Source organism: Bubalus bubalis, chromosome 19 (assembly GCF_019923935.1).
Source record: "Bubalus bubalis isolate 160015118507 breed Murrah chromosome 19, NDDB_SH_1, whole genome shotgun sequence".
Lineage (NCBI taxonomy): Eukaryota > Metazoa > Chordata > Mammalia > Artiodactyla > Bovidae > Bubalus > Bubalus bubalis.
In genome coordinates, this window is record NC_059175.1 from 28,491,997 (window position 1) to 28,511,278 (window position 19,282).

General features: G+C 40.5%; 1 long non-coding RNA gene across 1 annotated transcript; it reads right to left on the minus strand.

Annotated features, from left to right (window-relative positions):
• Positions 1-278: 278 nt before the first annotated feature.
• On the minus strand, positions 279-18,964 carry LOC112580627. The gene is made up of 4 exons (XR_003104956.3): positions 18,709-18,964; positions 3,733-3,918; positions 938-999; positions 279-340 (listed from the first exon to the last, which is right to left on the minus strand). It is a non-coding gene; the product is annotated as an uncharacterized LOC112580627 (long non-coding RNA).
• Between the last annotated feature and the right edge of the window lie 318 nt (positions 18,965-19,282).

Genomic DNA, 19,282 nt, shown 5'->3' on the forward strand with positions numbered 1-19,282 from the left:
TTTCTTCTAAGGGGTTCCTGCCCACAGTAGTAGATACAATTGTCATCTGAGTTAAATTCACCCATTCCAGTCCATCTTAATTCGCTGATTCCTAGAATGTTAATGTTCACTCTTGCCATCTCCTGTTTGACCACTTCCAATTTGTCTTGATTCATGGACCTAACATTCCAGGTTCCTATGCAATATTGTTCTTTATAGCATCGGACCTTGCTTCTATCACCACATCCACAACTGGGTGTTGTTTCTGTCACATCCACAACTGGGTGTTATTGCTTTGGCTCTATCCTTTCATTCTTTCTGGAGTTACTTCTCCACTGATCTCTAGTAGCATATTGGGCACCTAATGTAACGGACAACAATTCTTGAAACAGGCAATACAGAAAACAACTTAGTTAGCAGTAATAGTAAAATCATAAGTAAGAACTTAAGTCAAGAACTTTTATTAGGTATAGCCCAGTGACATTTTTAAGTCATCTGACTTAGTTTATTAAATGACTATATCTAGTTGTTAATTTTCTGGTTGCAGAGCATCTGATCTTTATTCAAAGACTGGTACTGAGATAAGCTTTAGAAACAAACTTACAGTGTCCTTTTCAGTGAAGGATATTTTTAACTTAAATTAATGAATGTCCTTCTTAATTTAATTTAATGAAGCCTCTTAGCAATGTAACATAACCACAATTTAACAAGTGAGTCATACAGACATTAATTAACAAAACTAGAACTTAAGATTCAATGAAACATATTAGATGTCATAGACCTGACATCAGTTGGGTGGATTTTTTTTTTTAGAGCTCCCCAGTATACTCTGAGGTTTTTGTATATGTCTGGAGACAATCTTTTTTGTAACATGATGAGGCTGTTCAGAACCCAAATGTCTCCAATTTCTGGAGGGATGAGGCAGAGAGGAAAAGAAAAATGTTTTAATTTTACTCACAGGTGTAAATCACTAAATTGTTTTAAACCATCAGTGACTTGAGGACAAGAGTTTCTTTATATCTGAAAACAAAGATTAGAAGCCAGTAACACGTCAGACAAAAAAATCATGAACATTGTAGTCATATTTTGCAGCCTGTTCAATCTCATGAAACCAATCCTTTTGTTTGTGGTCCTTGCCTGACGACAAAGGACGTCAGTGAAAGTAATGGTCTCCAAGAAGCTCATGAAGTTTTTGCAGTGTCTGTACGACCTGACCAGCAAAGTGGGTGCCCTGATCACTGGAGATTGCAGAAAATGTATTTTAACCTTTTTTTTTTTTTTTCCATTGTGAGATATTAACCCTACAGCCAGGAAAGGCTTTATACTATCAAATAAAGTGAGGTTTGTCAGGGAGCCAGGAAAAGCCAAGTGGCCATCTTGGACCTCCCGTAGCCCTGCTGTTTGGTTTATAGCCATTATTTATCCATTTTAAATTTCCTGATGAGGCGTTAATTTTGTAGAGGCAGAATGAGCTTTGTCTATGTGTGCTATAGTCTCCATAGATCATTGTGAAATAACACTCATTTATTTTATCGAAGTCACAAAAGATTTTAAAAGCAAGTATGAATCACTTAAAGACTAAGACATTTACATAGTCTGTAATCAAAAGCTATACTCCAAGAAGACTTTGTTTTTTTAACAGGAAGAGAAAACCAAATTCCAGATTGGTACCAGCTTATATTCATTGTGAAACAATAGTCATTCACCTAGTCAAAGTGACAATAAAAGATTTCAAAGGCAGTGTAATGTCTTAATAAACTTGTATCACACACAAAATTCTCTTCCACTTGCCACAGACCTTTTTTACACTTCTGGATTCATCACTTTATTTGCCCATTCAGAGAACAGCCACCTATAAGTTCAGATTTACTTCCTTTTTCCTTAATAGAAAGTAATTCCATCCTTATACCTTTTTGTTGAACATACATGTCCTACTTTCCTTCAGCAACCATGAACTATAGTTTATATCATCATTCTGTAGACTGGTAAATATAAATCACCCATAGCTATATCATTTGCAAAATTATCTACACAATGTCTATGTGAATTAGATCAGTAAACACACATTAATACCAGCTATCAACTCAATAGTGAATATTTCCTAGTTCACACAAGCCTGAAATTCATTTTAGTTTAATTTTTTGGAATTTAGAATTGTTTGATTCGTAAGTGCTTACTTCTCTTTAGGCCAATTAAATAGAGCTCATTGACCAATCAGCCTTTAGTAATTTTGTCCAAGGACAAATACACACTGTGAGTCACACATAAATTTAGACAGACATATAGACAGAGATCTCATAGTTTTCTGCTTGATATTTAAAATGTCTTTGTGCCTTCTTTTATTCTTGGTTTGAGTTCTACCAATTTGTTCATGGCTGGAGTCCCAGACAGAGTGGGCTGTTTATCCCAAGGACATGATATGAGTTAACTTTAGGTTTTTTCCCAGACCTGTTTTTGTTTCTCAGGAAGAACTGGAGCTCCAACAAAGTATTTTAACAAGCCAACTTTTTTTCTAATTGCACGTGCAAGGAGAACTGGTTTTGCAATTTCAAATAAAGATTTTATTTTAACCAGTGTTCTCTGGAGTCTAAATAATATCATGGCCATTCAGTGTCAAAAATGTCATCTCTCTCTTTTTGTAGTCATAGTTTCATAGTTAAAAATTAAACCAGAGAATGTTCAAATTGGCTCTGATGACAGGGGTAGCCTGACTAATAAGATGTTGTCCCAGCAGGGATTGTCTTTCTGGGGAGGTAAAGTCTTCTCTTAAAGTAAGGAAAGCCTGTCCTTTAACCTCTATTTTCTCCCAGACTCTTATGCAGTATCACCTCACCTGTTCTATAGCCTGATCTTCCGTAAGCACTTGATCTTGAGTCCTCCCCCAATTTCCACTGCCTGTCAATTGATCTAAAGACATGGGGATCTATCTGGCTTGGTCATGAGACACCATAATCAAATGGGAACCCTCAGCTAGTCCCTGCACTATTTCCACAGTAAAAGGAGAATTTACTCCATAATTTTGAACAGTTTGCTTAAGTTCATTTAGTATTTTGAAGGGAATCTGCTTGTGTACAGTCTCATACACCCCATTAGGATTATTAGGATCTGTCCCAGGAGCTACTCATTCATGTATTGTCATTGGAAATGTCAAAGTCATAACCTCCAAGTCAGCCCACCAAATACCTTTCTGGAGGGGTGACAGAACTGTTGCCCGTGGCAAAGAAGGAAAAGCTTAAGTCACTCCATTGGTTAAGACAGGAGGGGGAGGAAGTGGAGGTAGAGGAAATTCATCCTCTGCAAAAGCACAGAAGGAACTGTACTTTTAAGAGCCTCCTGTGTTTTTTGTTCTATCCCTGCTGGCTTTGGATATTCAGGTCTTCCCTCTGATGGGGATTCACATTCATCCTCACTCCCTCTGAGTTTTCTGGAGTCTGAAGAGGTTCTAAAATAGATTTTCTCAGTGTCCAAGTTGACCAGATAGATACAGGCAAGGGCACTCCCTTGCAAAGAAGTTTCTCTAATTCACTACCTACCTTCTTCCATGGCCCTAAATCTAAAATACTCAGAGAAGGGAACCATGAGCAATGTTTCTCAATGGTTTGTAAAAGCTCCAGTAGCCGGCCCTCACTTATTTTTGTTCCTCCTGCTTTTAGAACCTGCTGCAAGAGGCATATATATGGCCAGTACTGTTCCAAGCTTTCTGAATTTCCCATGCTTAACTCCAGTTTCAATACCTGAGAGAGCATTACTTACCACAAAGGGGGATTTTCTGAGGCCTCATCCCTCTTCTTCAGGACCGTGAGCCGATATTGATATTTCACCTGCAGTTTCGTTCTCCACAATCCTTCACTTTTCAGCCCCATGTTGGGTGCCACTTGCTGGAACCAGTTCAGCAGGCAGGGATCAAAAGTGGTCGATGCACAGTTTGGGGAAAACAAACTAGAGACAGAATTAAAATTTTAAAGATGGGACTGGGGGACTCAAGCCCTCTTGGATCAAGAGCCCCATTCCTTGGAGCCAAGTAACTTTTATTTAGTATCTTTGTAAGCAGAAAGTATCTGTTGTGGTATGATGAAGTCAGCCTCCTGTGTCCCCAGTCATGCCTCCCGTTTTATTGATTACTTCAAACTATCTTTGAATAGTTCAAAAAACATTCTTTGACTATTTCAAAATATCACAGTAATCCAAGTCTAAGCCCGGATCAGTAACACTGAAGAAGCTGAAGTTGAACGGTTCTATGAAGACCTACAAGACCTATTAGAACTAACACCCAAAAAAGATGTCTTTTTCATTATAGTGGACTGGAATGCAAGGTAGGAAGTCAAGAAACACCTGGAGTAACAGGCAAATTTGACCTTGGAGTACAGAATGAAGCAGGGCAAAGACTAATAGACTTCTGCCAAGAGAATGCACTGATCATAGCAAACACCCTCCACCAACAACACAAGAGAAGACTCTATCCATGGACATCACCAGATGGTCAACACCGAAATCAGATTGATTATATTCTTTGCAGCCAAAGATGGAGAAGCTCTGCTCAGATCATGAGCTCCTTATTGCCAAATTCAGACTTAAATTGAAGAAAGTGGGGAAAACCACTAGACCATTCAGATCAGATCAGTTGCTCAGTCGTGTCCGACTCTTTGCGACCCCATGAATTGCAGCACGCCAGGCCTCCCGGTCCATCACCAACTCCCGGAGTTCACTCAGACTCATGTCCATCGAGTCAGTGATGCCACCCAGCCATCTCATCCTCTTTCGTTCCCTTCTCCTCTTGCCCCCAATCCCTCCCAGCATCAGAATCTTTTCCAATGAGTCAGCTTTTCGCATGAGGTGGCCAAAGTACTGGAGTTTCAGCTTTAGCATCATTCCTTCCAAAGAACACCCAGGGCTGATCTCCTTTATAAGGGACTGGTTGGATCTCCTTGCAGTCCAAGGGACTCTTAAGAGTCTTCTTCAACACCACAGTTCAAAAGCATCAATTCTTTGGTGCTCAGCCTTCTTCACAGTCCAACTCTCACATACATGACCACAGGAAAAACCATAGCCTTGACTAGACGAACCTTTGTTGGCAAAGTAATGTCTGTGCTTTTGAATATGCTATCTAGGTTGGTCATAGACCATTCAGGTATGACCTAAATCAAATCCCTTATGATTATACAGTGGAAGTGAGAAATAGATTTAAGGGCCTAGATCTGATAGACAGAATGCTTGATGAGCTATGGATAGAGGTTCATGACATTGTACAGGAGATAGGGAGCAAGTCCATCCCATGGAAAAGAAAAGCAAAATGGCTGTCTGAGGAGGCCTTTCAAACAGCTGTGAAAAGAAGAGAAGCAAAAAGCAAAGGAGAAAAGGAAAGATATACTCATTTGAATGCAGAGTTCCAAAGAATACCAAGGAGAGATAAGAAAGCCTTCCTCAGTGATCAATGCAAAGGAATAGAGGAAAACAATAGAATGGGAAAGACTAGAGATCTCTTCAAGAAAATTAGAGATCCCAAGGGAACATTTCATGCAAAGATGGGCACAATAAAGGACAGAAATGGCATGGACTTAACAGAAGCAGAAGGTATTAAGAAGAGGTGGCAAGAATATACAGAAGAACTGTATAAAAAAAGATCTTTATGACCCAGATAACCACGATGGTGTGATCACTCACCTAGAGCCAGATATTCTGGAATGTGAAGTCAAGAGGGCCTTAGAAAGTGTCACTTGAACAAAGCTAGTGGAGGTGATGGAATTCCACTTGAGCTATTTCAAATCCTGAAAGATGATGCTGTGAAAGAGCTGCACTCAATATGCCACCAAATTTGGAAAACTCAGCAGTGGCCACAGGACTGGAAAAGGTCACTTTTTATTCCAATCCCAAAGAAATGCTCAATGCCAAAGAATGCTCAAACTACTGCACAATTGCTCTCATCTCACACACTAGCAAAGTAATGCTCAAAATTCTCCAAGCCAGGCTTCAACAATACATGAACTGTGAATTTCCAGATGTTCAAGCTGGATTTAGAAAAAGAGGAACCAGAGATCAAATTGCCAACATCTTCTGGATCATTGGAAAAGCAAAAGAGTTCCAGAAAAGCATCTATTTCTGCTTTACTGACTATGCCAAAGCCTTTAATTGTGTAGATCACAATAAACTGTGGGAAATTCTGAAAGATATGGGAATACCAGACCACCTGACCTACCTCTTGAGAAATCTGTATGCAGGTCAAGAAGCAACAGTTAGAACCAGACATGGAACAACAGACTGGTTCCAAATAGGAAAAGGAGTACATCAAGGCTGTATATTATCACCCTGCTTATTTAACTTATATGCAGAGTACATCATGAGAAATGCTGGGCTGGAAGAAGCACAAGCTGGAATCAAGATTGCTGGGAGAAATATCAATAACATCAGATATGCAGATGACACCACCCTTATGGCAGAAGTGAAGAAGAACTAAAGAGCCTCTTGATGAAAGTGAAATAGTAGAGTGAAAAAGTTGGCTTAAAGCTCAACAATCAGGAAACAAAGATCATGGCATCTGGTCCCATCACTTCATGACAAATAGATGGGGAAACAGTGGAAACAGTGGCAGACTTTATTTTGGGGGGCTCCAAAATCACTGCATATGATGACTACAGCCATGAAATTAAAAGACTCCTTGGGAGAAAAGTTATGACCAACCTAGATAGCATATTCAAAAGCAGAGACATTACTTTGCCAACAAAGGTCCATCTAGTCAAGGCTTGATTTTTCCAATGGTCATGTGTGGTTGTAAGAGCTGGACTATAAAGAAAGCTGAGCACTGAAGAACTGATGCTTTTGAACTGTGGTGTTGGAGAAGACTCTTGAGAGTCCCTTGGACTGCAAGGCGATTCAACCAGTCCATCCTAAAGATCAGTCCTGATGTAAAATATCATGTATGAAATGAGTTGCCAGTCCAGGTTCGATGCACGATACTGGATGCTTGGGGCTGGTGCACTGGGACGACCCAGAGGGATGGAATGGGGAGGGAGGAGGGAGGAGGGTTCAGGTTGGGGAACACATGTATACCTGTGGTGGATTCATTTTGATATTTGGCAAAACTAATACAGTTATGTAAAGTTTAAAAATAAAATAAAATTAAAAAAAAAAAAATGAAGGACCGATGTTGAAGCTGAAACTTCAATACTTTGGCTACCTGATGCGAAAAACTGACTCTTTTGAAAAGACCCTGATGCTGGGAAAGATTGAAGGCAGGAGGAGAAGGGGACGATAGAGGATGAGATGGTTGGATGGCATCACCGACTCAATGGACACGAGTTTGCATAAACTCCGGGAGTTGGTGACGGACAGGGCGGCCTGGCATGCTGCAGTCCATTGGGTCACAAAGAGTCAGACACTATTGAGAGACTGAACTGACTGAACTGAACTGATATTTGTTATTTTCTTGTACAAGGGATATCACCTAGCTTAAGGTCATAGACCTGCCTATGCCTTGGGAAAACATTTTGGTTTGTGCACAAGCAGCGTTCTGAACTTGTGCTGACCTGGCATTTCAAGGTCCACGCTGTTCTTCCTTAGTTTATCAGTAAGAACCACAACTGATCTACCTGACATACTTTTATCTGGGTTATGCTGTATTGCTATATTTTGCTTTAATTTTTTTCTCATGGTGAGTTTTTCATGGCTTAGCCAGAGCAATAGACGGCTAACTATTAACCCCTGCACCAAGTGTATCTTTAACTTCCTTCTAGCAGGATCCCCAAACCAGTCACAGCATGCCATTCGATCTGTGAGAAAGTGTGATGCATGAGAAGTTAGAGTAGAAATAGATGGCCCTATTAAGTAGTTTCAGTCATAAACCTTACTTTAGCAGATTTCACAAAATAATCATACAGAAAATGCACATAATACTATATCCCAGTCCCAGAGCCTTAGAATACATCTGTATGAGTCAGGGATCTGAATTCCCCTTCTAACCAGACTTGCCTATTACTGGGATTGGAGGAAGTGTCTGTATTTGATATGAGTAGAAGTTACATTAGGGCTTCCCAGGTGGCTCAGTGGTAAAGAACCAATGCAGGCCACTCAAGAAATCTGGGTTCAACCCCTTAGACAGGAAGATCCCTTAGAGTAGGAAATGGCAACACACTCCAGTTTTCTTGCCGGGAAAATTCCATAGACAGAGGAGTCTGGCAGGTTACAGTCTCTGGGGATGCAAAAAGTTAGACACGAATGAATGAATGAGCGCAAAGGAGTATCTGCTTTTGTTTCAAACAATAATTATGAAGAAGAGTTGCCTGTTGGATAGGGCTGGTGTGAATATTTGACATTTTTAGGACTTAATGTATTTTGAAAACTCTTCTGTATTTGGGAAAATTAACGCTATGAATCTTGCTTGCCTCCCTTCATTGAGGTCAGAACTCAAATACTAACCTCTCCTGCAGGTAGCACTCAGATATGTACCCTTGCATTTGAACTACCCAGGTGAGTGAGACTGATTCAGAGATAAACAGGGTGGCATTCCTGTTTTTGCAGGGGAGCGCTCCCATTTGGCTGGTGTAGGTGGCAGCAGGAATTTCAAGAGCAAATTCCTGATGCACAGACAGCATCAGTGATGGAGGCAGTGGTAGATGTGGGCCATTGGGTTCTGGTGCTTCATGTTTGATGGAGGAGGTATCAGTGGGGTTCATATCAGACCAGTGTACTGCATGCCCTTTGGTGTTCCTGAAAGTGTATCCTTGAGTCTGTTTCTTCAACAATCCACAGTAGTACCTATTAAACTTTAAGAGGTTATTTTTCTGATTAAACTAGCCAGACTGGATTTTGTTGTTTGCAATGTTTATGCATAACATAAAAATGCTATGCATAAAAATGTTTAACTCGACTTATCACTTTTTATAAAGAAGTAAAAATTCAATTGTAAATGCATAGCTTTTCAATTGTCAGATTGACAAAGATCAAGGATCTGATTTGTTGGCATTACTATAGGGAAACAAACCCTTTCATTGCTGAGAATATAAACTAATAATTTTGAAGAAAAACAATGGTACAGTATTTATCAAAGTATAAAACACAAATATCTTTTGATGAAGAAATATTATTTCCATGATTATATTCTACATATACACCCTTGTATGAGCCACTAAAGAAATGTACAATGACATTGATTTTTAAGCTGCTTGTAAATGGAAGTATTAAGACAAAATAGATGCAGTCAAGCAAGACCTAGTAAATACATAGTTGAAGATTCACAGAATAGAACATTTACCTGTTTAAAGGAGAAAGCTCTATAAGAATGAAACAGATATACTGTTAAAATAGAAAAGCTAGGTGTGGGATAGTGGGCATGGAATGTCATTATCTATATGAAAAGAAATAGGCATTCAGAAATATTTTACATATATTTGGAAAATTCCTGAAGAAGGCAGCACAAATAACCATCATTTCTGGGGAGGGAATCTGGGTTGAGGGACATGCCAAGAGATGGTTACTTTTCAGAGAATATGTGTCGCTTTTGAGTATTTTATTTTATTTGGCTATTCCAGGTCTTAGTTGTGGCATGCGAGATCTAGTTCCCCCGTCAGGGGTTGAACCTGGGTCCCCTGCATTGGGAGCTCAGACTCTTAGTCACTGGACCACCAGGGACACTCCATGAGGTTTTTTTCTTTAGTTCAACTCTGTGACAACTGTGTATTGCACATTGTGGCACATGGGATGCAAAGGTAAACCACGCACTGTTTCCATATTTAGGGAGCTAAATAACATAAACAGGTGATGGCTGTTGTTCAGTCATTCAGTTGTATCCGATTATTTGTGACCCCATGGACTGAAGCACACCAGGTTTCCCTGTCCTTCACCACATCCTGGAGCATGCTCAAACTCATGTCCATTGAGTCAGGGATGCCATCGAACCATCTCATCCTCAGTTGGCCCCGTCTTCTCCTGCCTTCAATCTTTCCCAGCATCCCTGTCTTTTCCAATGAGTTGGCTCTGTGCATCAGGTGGCCAAAGTATTGGAACTTCAGCTTCAGCATCAGCACTTCCAATGAATATTCAGGACTGATTTCCTTTAGGATTGACTGGTTTTATCTCCTTGCATTCCTAGGGACTCTCAAAAGTCTTCTCCAACACCTCAGTTCAAGAGCATAATTTCTTTGGTGCTCAGTCTGTGATTAGGGTGTACACAGATGCAGTGCGAGCCAGAGCAGAAGCTCTTGAAATGCACAAAGGGAATTTTCTGGAGTAAAAGGCACATAGAAATTGAAGGAAGAATTAGGCAGTAGAGCTATAAGCAAAGCTATTCCAAGCTTTACCAAAAAAAAAAAAAAAGAATCAGATGTTAATTTAGTTAGGTGCATAAAATAGTCAACTTCAGGGGAATTATAAGCATTTTAGGATGAGCATAGTTTGGGTGGAGGAAGATGTGGAAAAATAAATTAAAAAGTTATTTAATGTCCTTAGATATTGGATATTATCCTTACAGAAAAGATGACTAATTAAAGTTAGGAGGTGGAAGGAGAATCCTGTGTGGAGACAGAATGGGAGTTCTAAGGCATAGTGCAAGGCTTTTAATTAAACTAGAGAAGTCCTGGAAGAGATAGGAATGCATTCAACTACTATGAACCAAAATGCCCAATAACAGTGCTATAACTAATAGCTATTATTGGATACAGATCTGGAGGGAGGCATCTCAGGGTTGGTGTAATAGGCTCAGAGATGCACCAAGGAATCGGGTTTCTTTTTTTCATTGTTTTCTGCTATTCTTGGGAAAGTTGGCTGGTCATCACATCATTGCAAAGTTGCCACCATTGATACTGGCATCATGGCTATATTCATGGCAGGAAGAGGGAGTCAAAGGGATGGGGCAGAAAGCCTTTTCTGTTTAAAGTTTTTCTCTTTTTGATGAAGAAAGACATTCACAGTAGATTTGCTCTTGTATCTCATCTGTTATTCTCTCCTTAGACCACCATTGATAAGGGGAATGAGATTTTTACTCATGGTTTTAGACCAATTATGATTTATCTCCTGGTAGAGGGCTTCCATCCCTGAGATCAAAAGATCTCCATACATTGTTTAAATCATTTAGCATTTATTAAATATATATATCTCTGTGTAGTGTGTGTCTATATATATATATATATATATACATGTCTCTTTATATAATACACATGTCTATACAGACATAAGTATGTGCATGTGTGTGTGTATATATAATATATATATATATATATATATACACTTTTTCTCCTTTTTCTTCCTCCCAGAGAAGGAGAGCAAATGATTGTTAGAAGGTCATAGGTCCCAATTTAGAAATGATATAACTTTCTAAGTAGCTCTGGAACTTTTTCATCCAATTCTTCTTAATATCCAGAGATGACTAAAGTGGTTTCCTTTTCCTTCCATATCCACTCCTGACCTTATTCAAGTATAGACTCTTTCTTTTTTTAATTAAAAAAAAAATGTAACTAGAATCACTGATGGGCTGCCCTATATTAGTTTGTTACCACTAACTTCATGATTTAACACAAATTTATGATCTCACAATTTCCATGAGGGTCAGAAGAGACAGGCATGGTTAATTGTACCCTCTGCTCAGGGTCTCACCAGGCTGCAAAGTGTTGACCTGGGCTGTGATCTCATCTGAGGCTTGTGGCTTCTTCCAAGTACACCCGTTGTTCACAGAATTCAACTCAGAGTTGTGGGCCTGACATGCTCAGTTTCCAGAGGACTGATGGGCAGTTAGTTCACACTGCGGCTGTTTGCTTCTCCGTAAAAGCATAAGGGCATCTGCCTCACTAGGAATGTCTCCTTCCCGCCTGCCAAAATAGAGTGCTATCAAATGGAACCTTATCAAAATAGTGACTACCACACCATATTCACAAACCTGCCCGCATTCCAGGGTTACCCCCATGACTATGGGTCAAGAATCTTGGGGGCTACTGCAGAATTTTGCCAACAAGTTCTCATGACTTGTATTTGTATTTTTGCTTGTTTTCTATTAATGGGAAGTAGCAAATTCCATCTTTATATTTAGTACTTTACAGACTAATGTCTGATATAATGCCTTTCTTCAATACAATCTTAAAATTAAATATTATTTTCAAAAGGAGCTAAGCCATGCCATATTTCCATTTTCATTTTTGCAGTTTCCTAGGATCTATTTGAAATCCTAAAAGATGATGCTGTGAAAGTGCTGCACTCAATATGTCAGCAAATTTGGAAAACTCAGCAGTAGCCACAGGACTGGAAAAAGTTTGTTTTAATTCCAATCCCAAAGAAAAGCAATCCAAAGAATGCTCAAAGTACCACACAATTGCACTCATCTCACACCCTAGCAAAGTAATGCTCAAAATTCTCCAAGCTAGGCTTCAACAGTACATGAATCGTGAACTTACAGATGTTCAAGCTGGATTTAGAAAAGGCAGAGGAACCAGAGATCAAATTGCCAACATCTGCTGGATCACCGAAAAAGCAAGAGAATTCAAGAAAAACATCTACTTCTGTTTTATTGACTATGCCAAAGTCTTTGACTGTGTGGATCACAACAAATTGTGGAAAATTCTGAAAGAGATGGGAATACCAGACCACCTGACCTGCCTCTTGAGAAATCTGTATGCAGGTCAGGAAGCAACAGTTAGAACCAGATATGGAACAACAGACTGGTTCCAAATCAGGAAAGGCGTACGTCAAAGCTGTATATTGTCACCCTGCTTATTTAACTTATACACAGAGTACATCATGAGAAATGCTGGACTGGATGAAGCAGAAGCTGGAATCAAGATTGCTGGGAGAAATATCAATAACCTCAGGTATGCAGATGACATCACCCTTATGGCAGAAAGTGAAGAGGAACTAAAGAGCCTTTTGATGACAGTGAAAGAGGAGAGTAAAAAAGTTGGCTTAAAGCTCAACATTCAGAAAACTAAGATCATGGCATCCAGTCCCATCACTGCATGGCAAATAGATGGGGAAACAATGAAAACAGTGAGAGACTTTATTTTCTTGGGCTCCAAAATCACTGCAGATGGTGACTGCAACCATGAAATTAAAAGATACTTGCTCCTTGGAAGAAAAGTTACGCTCACGTCATGGGAAATAGATGGGGAAACAGTGGAAACAGTGGCAGACTTTATTTTTGGGGGCTCCAAAATCACTGCTGATGGTGACTGCAGCCATGAAATTAAAAGATGCTTACTCCTTGGAAGGAAAGTTATGACCAACCTAGATAGCATATTAAAAAGCAGAGACCTTACTTTGCCAACAAAGGTCCGTCTAGTGAAGGCTACGGTTTTTCTGGTGGTCAGGTATAGATGTGAAAATTGGACTGTGAAGAAAGCTGAGTGCCAAAGAATTGATGCTTTTGAACTGTTGTGTTGGAGAAGACTCTTGAGGGTCCCTTGGACTGCAAGGACATCCAACCAGTCCATTCTAAAGGAGATCAGTCCTGGGTGTTCTTTGGAAGGACTGATGCTAAAGCTGAAACTCCAGTACTTTGGCCACCTCATGTGAAGAATTGACTCACTGGAAAAGACTCTGATGCTGGGAGGAATTGGGGGCAGGAAGAGAAGGGGATGACAGATGATGAGATGGCTGGATGGCATCACCGACTTGATGGACAAGAGTTTGGGTGAACTCCGGGAGTTGGTGATGGAGGGAGGCCTTGCATGCTGCGATTCATGGGGTCGCAAAGAGTCGGACATGACTGAGTGACTGAACTGTATTGAACTGAGACAGCATATTAACAAGCAGAGACATTACTTTGTCAACAAAGGTCCATTTAATCAAAGTTATGGTTTTTCCAGTAGTCATGTGTGGATGTGAGAGTTGGACTATAAAGAAAGCTGAGAGCTGAAGAATTGATGCTTTTGAACTATGATGTTAGAGAAGACTCTTGAGAGTTCCTTGGACTGCAAGGAGATCAAACCAGTCCATCCTAAAAGAAATCAGTCCTGAATATTTATTGGAAAGACTGTTGCTGAAGCTGAAACTCCAATACTTTTGCCATCTGATGCGAAGAACTGACTCATTTGAAAAGGCCCTGATGCTGGCAAAGATTGAAGGTGGGAGGAAAAGGCAATGACAGAGGATGAGATGGTTGGATGGCATCATGGATCTATGGACATAAGTTTGAGTAAACTCCAGGAGATGGTGATGGACAGGGAAGCCTGGCATGCTGCAGTCCATGGGGTTGCAAAATGTCAGACATGACTGAGTGAACTGAAGATCTTGTCATACCCTTTCCACTTGATGATGGCTTAAGGGGAAAAAAAAAAAAAAAACCTAAGGATTTTACAGCATTATTTTACTACAAAAAAGGGAAAACACAGAAAACAATATATTTTGCCTATAGTGAGCCTTTAACAAGTAAACAAGTAAAAAACAGAGCACACTAAAAGTATTATTTTTTTTAAGACATGGCAGGACATAAAAAGAACTACTTCCAGGTACTGAAAAGAGTTGTAATATAGTTGGGAAAGAAGATATAATTACATAACAACTAAACGTGGTCCACTGGAGAAGGGAATGGCAAACAACCTCAGTGTTCTTGCCTTGAAAATCCCATGAACAGTATGAAAAGCAAAAATACATGACATTGGAAGATGAGCTTCTCCAGATCGGTAGGTGTCCAATATGCTACTGGGAAAAAGAGGATAAATAGCTCCAGGAGGAATGAAGAGTCTGGGCCAAAGAGGAAATGACACCCAGTAATGGATGTGTCTGGTGGTGAAAGTAAAGTCCAATGCTGTAAAGAACAATACTGCATAGGAACCTGGCATTTTAGGTCCGTGAATCAAGGTACGATGGACGTGGTCAAGCAGGAGATGGTAAGAGTGAACATTGACATTTCAGGACTCAGTGAACTAAAATGGATGGGAATGGGTGAATTTGATTCAGATGACTATTATAGCTACTACTGTGGGCAAGAATCCCTTAGCAGAAATGGAGTAGCCCTCATAGTCAACAAAAGAGTTTGACATGAAGTACTTGTGTACAGTCTCAAAAATGACAGAACTATCTTGGTTCATTTCCAAGTCAAACCATTCAGGATCACAGTAATCCACATCTATGCCTCAACCTTTAATGCCAAAGCTGAAGGGTTCTACAAGACCTTCTAGAACTAACACCAAAAACAAACAAACAAAAAAGTCCTTTTCATCATAAGGGACTGGAATGCAAAAGTAGGAAGTCAAGAGATACCTGGACTAACAGGCAAGCTTGGCCTTGCAGTACAAAATGAAGCCGCGCAAAGTTAACAGGGTTTTGCCAAGAGAACACACTGGTCATTGCAAACACCCACTTCCCACAACACAAGAAGTGACACTACACATGGACATTACCAGATGGTTGATACCAAAATCAGACTGACTATTATTTGCAGCCAAAGATGGAGAAGCTCTATAAGGTCAGCAAAAACTAGACCTGAGGCTGACTGTGGCACAGATTATGAGCTCCTTATTGCAAAAATCACACATAAAATAGACAAAGGAGGGAAAACCACTAACCATTCAGGCATGACCTAAATCAAATCCCTTATGATTATACAGTGGAAGTGACAAATAGATTCAAGGGATCAGATCTGGTAGACAGAGTGCCTGAAGAATTATGGACAGACGTTCATAACATTGTACAGGAGGCAGTGACCAAAACAATCCCCCCCCCAAAAAGAAATGCAAGAAGGCAAAGTGGTTGTCTGAGGAAGCCTTACAAATAGTTGAAGAAAGAAAAGAAGCAAAAGGCAAAGAAGAAAGGGAAAGCGATACCCAACTGAATACAGAATTCCAAAGAATAGCAAGGAGAAATGAGAAAGACTTCCTCAGTGAACAGTGGAATGAAATAGAAGAAAATAATAGAATGGGAAAGAGTAGAGATCTCTTCTGGAGAAGGCAATGGCATCCTACTCCAGTACTCTTGCCTGGAAAATCCCATGGACGGAGGAGCCTGGTAGGCTGCAGTCCATGGGGTCACTAAGAGTCGGACACGACTAAGCGACTTCACTTTCCCTTTTCACTTTCATGCATTGGAGAAGGAAATGGCAACCCACTGCAGTGTTCTTGCCTGGAGAATCCCAGGGACCGAGGAGCCTGGTTGGCTGCCGTCTATGGGGTCGCACAGAGTCGGACACGACTGAAGTGACTTAGCAGCAGCAGCAGAGATCTCTTCAAGGAAACTGGAGATACCAAGGGAACATTTCATGCAAAGATGGGTGCAATAAAGTATAGAAACAGCATGGACCTAACAGAAGCAAAAGATATTACGATGAGATGGGAAGAACACACAGAACTGGTACACAAAAGTTCTTAAAGAACCAAATAACCATGATGTTGTGTTTCTTCACTTAGAGCCAGACATTCTGAAGTCTGAATTCAAGTGGGCATTAGAAAGCATCACTACAAATGAACCTAGTGGAGGTAATGGAATTCCAGCTGATTTATTTAAAATCCTAAAAGATGATGCTGTTACAGGGCTGCACTCAATATGCCAGCAAATTTGGAAAACTCAGCAGTGGCCAAATGACTCGAAAAGGTCAGTTTTCATTCCAGTCCCAAAGAAGAGCAATGCTAAAGAAAGTTTAAACTACTGCGCAGTCATACTCATTTCACATGCTAGCAAGATTATGCTTAAAATCCTTCAAGTTAGCCTTCAACAGTATGTAAACCAAGAAATTCCAGATGTACAATAGTTAGAAAAGGTAGATGTACCAGAGATCAAATTGCCAACATTCACTAGATCATCGAAAAAGCAAGAGAATTCCAGAAAAAAAATCTACTTCTGCTTCACTGACTACATTAAAGCCTTTGACTGTGTGAATCATAACGAACTGTGGAAAATTCTTAAAGAGATGGGAATACCAGACCACCTTACCTGTCTCCTGAGAAACATGTATGCAGGTCAAGAAGCAACAATTAGAACCAGACATGGAACTGATTCAAAATTGGGAAAGGTGTACATCAAGGCTGTATATTGTCACTCTGCTTATTTAACTTATATGCAGAGAACATCATGCAACATGCTGGGCTGGATGACTGCCAACCTGGAATCAAGATTGCTGGGAGAAATATTAACAACCTTAGATATGCAAGTGATACATCCTAATGGCAGAAAGTGAAGAGAAACTAAAGAGCCTCCTGATGAAGGTGAAAGAGGAGAGTGAAAAAGCTGGCTTAAAATACAACATTCAGAAAACTAAGCTCATGGTATCTGATCCCATCACTTCATGAAAATAGATGGGGAAAAAATAGAAAAAGTAGCAGATTTTACAGAGAAGGCAATGGCACCCCACTCCAGTACTCTTGCCTGGAAAATCCCATGGACAGAGGAGCCTGGCGGGCTGCAGTCCATGGGGTCACTAAGAGTCGGACACGACCGAGCGACTTGACTTTCACTTTTCACTTTCATGCATTGGAGAAGGAAATGGCAACCCACTCCAGTGTTCTTGCCTGGAGAATCCCAGGGACGGGGGAGCCTGGTTGGCTGCTGTCTCTGGGGTCGCACAGAGTCGGACACGACTGAAGCGACTTAGCAGCAGTAGCAGTAGCAGCAGCAGATTTTATTTTCTGGTGCTTCTAAATCACTGTGGATGGTGACTGCAGCCATGAAATTAACAGATGCTGGCTCCTTGGAAGAAAAGGTATGACAAACCTAGATAGCATATTAAAAAGTGGAGACATTACTTTTCCAACAGAGGTCCGTATAATCAAAGCTATGATTTTTCCTGTTTGTCATGTACGGATGTGAGAGTTGGACCATAAAGAAGGCTGTGTGCTGAAGAATTGACATCTTTGAATTGTGGTGCTGGAGAAGACTCTTGAGGGTCCCTTGGACTTCAAGGAGATCAAACCAGTCAATCCTAAAAAAATTAACCCTGAATATATTCATTGGAAGGACTGGTGCTGACTGAAACTGAAGCTCCAATACTTTGGCTACCTGATACGATGAGCTGCCTCATTGGAAAAGATCCTGATGCTGGGAAAGATCGAATACAGGAAGAGAAGAGGGTGACAGAGGATGAGATGGTTGCATAGCTTCACCAATTCAGTGGATATGAGTTTGAGTGAGCTCCCGGAGATAGTGAAGGACAGGGAAGCCTGGTGTACCGCAGTCCATGGGGTTGCAAAGAGTTGCACATGACTTAATAACTGCTGCTGCTGCTGCTGCTGCTAAGTCGCTTCAGTCGTGTCCGACTCTGTGCGACCCCAGAGACAGCAGCCAACCAGGCTCCCCCGTCCCTGGGATTCTCCAGGCAAGAACACTGGAGTGGGTTGCCATTTCCTTCTCCAATGCATGAAAGGGAAAAGTGAAAGTGAAGTCACTCAATCGTGTCCGACTCTTAGCGACCCCATGGACTGCAGCCTACCAGGCTCCTCTGTCCATGGGATTTTCCAGGCAAGAGTACTGGAGTGGGATGCCATTGCCTTCTCCCTTAACAACTGAATAACAACAAATATTTAAATGGAGATTGAATGCAACAATGAAGGCCACAGACAAGGATGTAAATTATTAATTATCAAATTAACCTCAGGGACATCATGAGTTTAGAGGAAAGCGTTTGGATAATTTATTGTGGAGAATAAGCTACCCTTAATTTAGTGGCTTAAAGCAATAGTGTTCTTGTATGTCACAATTGTGTGGGACAGGCATTCAGGCAGGGATCAGCAGAGCAATTATTCTGCTTCAAGGAGCATCATGTGGCACTCATTGGGTCTTGTTTTAAGCTTCAAGAAGGGTCCTGCAAAAATCTAGTACCTTACTGACCTTCACACCCTCTTTCTTTATGGCATCTCATCCTTCTGGTCCTCCATGTAGTTTGGGCTTCTCACAGCATGGTGATCTCAAGGTTTTCACACTTCTGGCGTGACAGCTGTCTTGTAAGAGAAGGGAGGAAGGAAATGGAGGCTCCTGTGGTCTAGATCCGGAAACTCACACAGTGTCACTTCAGCAACATTCAGTATTTCAACAGGAGTCACAGAGACCACTCAGCCTGAGGAGAGGAAGTGCAGGACACTCAGCATACCTCGTGACAAGGACCATGTCAAAGCAGGTGTGGCCTTATTTAATTCACCATGGAGGGAAAGGTTAGTTTGGACCAGAAAGATCAGAAAAAGCTGTATATGGAAGGAGTATATAAACTGGTTTCAAAGGATATGGATCATTTGAAAAAAATGGAATGGGAATAAGGCTAAAAAATATTAAGTATATAAATATAAGACAGGAGTAATAGGGAAAACTTTCAAAATACTTAGCAAAACAAGAATTATATTTCTTCATCAATTTATTTTGCTCTAACAACAAAAGGCAAGTGGGAATTAGCTTCAACGTGGCAAGTTAC